Raw genomic sequence first — 3,172 nt, forward strand, 5'->3', positions numbered from 1 at the left:
ATAAGTCATAAAGCTACCGCACCCCAATTTACACACTTAACTGCATCACAAAGTTGCGAGCAGTACTTGAAATCATCACTAACGAAACAGCAAATGCATTCGACTTACTGGCCCAGCAAGCCATGAAAATGAGAAATGCCATCTACTAAAATAGATTAGCTTTAGACTACCTCCTAGCCCAGGAAGGAGGAGTATATAGAAAATTTAATCTAACCAGTTGCTGCCTGGAAATCGATGACAATAGGAGGCTATTATAGAAACAACTGCCAGAATGAAAACATCAGCCCATGCTCCAGTCCAGACTGACACAAAGTAGACTCCTGAGTCCCTCTTTAGAGGCTGGTTTTCCTCCTTCAGTAGGTTCAAAACCTTAATAGGAGTCGTTCTAGCCATGCTAAGAATTTGTTTAATACTCCCTTGCCTCTTACCTCTCCTTGTTAAGAACATTCAATCAACTACAGGAGCAATTGTAACCAGGCAGACTACCACTCAGCTAATGGCTCTATGTGAACATCAGCCTGTGCCTAAAGAAGAAAACCTGCTCTTTCATGAAGAATCCAGTAACAGTGATGCTTTTTATTAAAATCTTGTTCATTAAAAAGTATCTAAGGGAGGAAACTGAGGCAGAAATTAAAAAAATAAATATGCATTCTTTCACTCCAAGAAAAGTAATGGGCAAGGCAAGGGTTAAAAAGAAAAGAAGAACCAGTTTTCCTCTGCCTAGCAAGCTCACTTCAAGGACAGTTATAAGATAACGCTGTTTGCGAAGTTGAAGCCAAAGGAATGGGCTCCAGACAGCTCCCCTCACCCTCCCACCCTTTCCAGAACAAGAGTGAAGAAGAAAAAAAAAAGAAAAATGTGTGTATTTAGCTGTTCTTGTTTTCCTTTCAATGCAGCTACAAGGCCACCAGCTATGGAAGGACACAAGTTACGCTATGCTATAGATTACGTGACCTATCATTATATGATTAACTGCTTTTATTCTGCTTCTGAAAGCAAAAAACCCCACTCTGTGTTTGTTGAAATGCTCAGCTTTTTAGATGTAAATCCACTGAGCCGGTGCAACACCATCTCTACGCCTCTTCTGCTCTCCCCGTTAAATTCTCTCTTCCCTGTTACACACCCCCTTCTTCCCCAACTCTCTGGCGGCCTAGATCTCCAGGTGTCCTCCCTGCTGTGGTTCTCCCTCTGTTCTCCTTGCCACCAGCACCACTCTGCTCTGTCTGCCCTGGCTCCAAATCCCTCCTCCTCTCCCTCACTCTGATGAGCCTCCCTCTTTGCTGCCCTTCTCCCTACCTTGCTGTCCTTCATCTCTCTGTACATCTAGCTTTTCTCCTCCTGCTTTCTTATCGCTTTCTTTTCACTTTTGCTGTCTCTTGGCAAATCTCTCACCCATCCTCTACTTTGCCATCTGTTGTAGGTCTTTCTCATTCTTCTTTTCTCTGTCTCAGGTTTTCTACTGCTCTCTCTCCGTCTCCTGATCCCTTTGGCCCACACAATCACAAGAGGGTTTGGAGTAAGACGCCTGCATCCCGGGTGAGCACATTTTCCAGGGGCTGGAGCTGGGCAGGCAAGAACACCCCGTGTCACAGGGCAGACCCCGGGCACCTCCCCAACGCGGGCTCCGGGGAAGCGGTGACTGTGGAGGGGACACCTGGGGAACTGCAGGGCCCGGCACAAGGAGGGAGGTGAAGGGGCGACGGCGCGTTAAGACAAGGGTGGGGTCTGTAGGATCCCAGGACAAGGCAGAGGACGCGGCCTTCCCGGGACTGGGGCAGCGGCGCTGCGCTCCAGGGGCCTACGAGGGCGAGAATCCACCTCTCGGGTGAGGACTTTAAAAAGCGCGGGGCGGGAGGAGCCTTGTTCCCAGTACCTCTGTTTTCGAGTTTTGGAGGCGAGACCGGCCAGGAAGGCTGAGGCATGATTCAAAAGCCCTGGAATCGTCTGGAACGGGGATGCAAACTAGAATGTAAAATGCAAAGCCCTGCTTGGGCGGAGCGTACGATTTCATGCTGACGGCCCACAATACAGAACAGAAATTCTCTCCCTTTCTATTCTCCATTCACTCGGGAGGGAGAGTCCACCCTGTACTCTGCTTCAGAGATTTCCCTAAAGCCACCGCTTGGAATGCAGGACGGAGTGCTCAGGCCGGCGAGGGACGACCTGCTGGATAAACACAGCAAAGATGCCGGCGCGGGGGCGGGAGCCTGAGGTCCTAGCTACTCAAAAGCAGCAGCGGGAGGATTGCTGGGCCTGGGGGTCCAGGCCAGCCTGGGCGACAAAGTAACACCCCATCCTGCAGGGCTCCCTTCCTTGTCTCTCTTTTTTTCATGTTGTTTTAACGTTTTAAAATAAAATTTTGATGATGTGAGATAGGGATCCAACATTATTCTTTTCCATGTAGATAACCAGTTAGTTGTCCCAGCACATTTGTGGAAGAGATCTGTTGCTTTCTTTTTTTTCTTTTCTTTGGTTTGAGACAGAGTATTTCTCTGTCGCCCAGGCTGGAGTGCAGTGGCGAGATCTGGGCTCATTGCAGCCTCTGCCTCCTGGGTTCAAGCGATTTCCCTGCCTCAACCTCCAGAGTACCTGCCATCACATGCGCGTGCCACCATGCCCGGCTTATTTTTGTATTATTGTAGGCGGGTTCACCATGTTGGGCAGGCTGGTCTCAAACTCCTGACTTCAAGTGATCCACCTGCCTCGGCCTCCCAAAGTGCTGGGATTACAGGCGTGAGCTACCGCATCTGGCCCCCCAAATATACTTTTTACTTTACTAATTGTTGAGAAAATATAATGGAAAACAAACAAAAAGTCTTCCCCCAAATGATAAATCATCTCCACGACGATAGTAGAGAAAGAAAAACCATTTCATTGATAGGAAGAACATAAAGCCATTAGTTTAAATTAAAAAATTTTTGAACTTGTCACTCTGCCTTCCACAAAACAGACCTAAAGACAGATATATCATTCGACCCAGCAATTTCATTACTGGATACATGCCTAAAGGAATATAAATTGTTCTACTGTAAACACGCATGCGCATATATGTTCTTTGCAGCAATATTCACAATAGCAAACATGAAGAAATTTAAATGCCCATCACCGGTGGACTGGATAAAGAAAATGTGGTACCTATACCTCACAGACGATGCAGCCATAAAAAAGAACG

This window comes from Colobus angolensis, unplaced genomic scaffold (assembly GCF_000951035.1).
Source record: "Colobus angolensis palliatus isolate OR3802 unplaced genomic scaffold, Cang.pa_1.0 Scaffold25, whole genome shotgun sequence".
NCBI lineage: Eukaryota > Metazoa > Chordata > Mammalia > Primates > Cercopithecidae > Colobus > Colobus angolensis.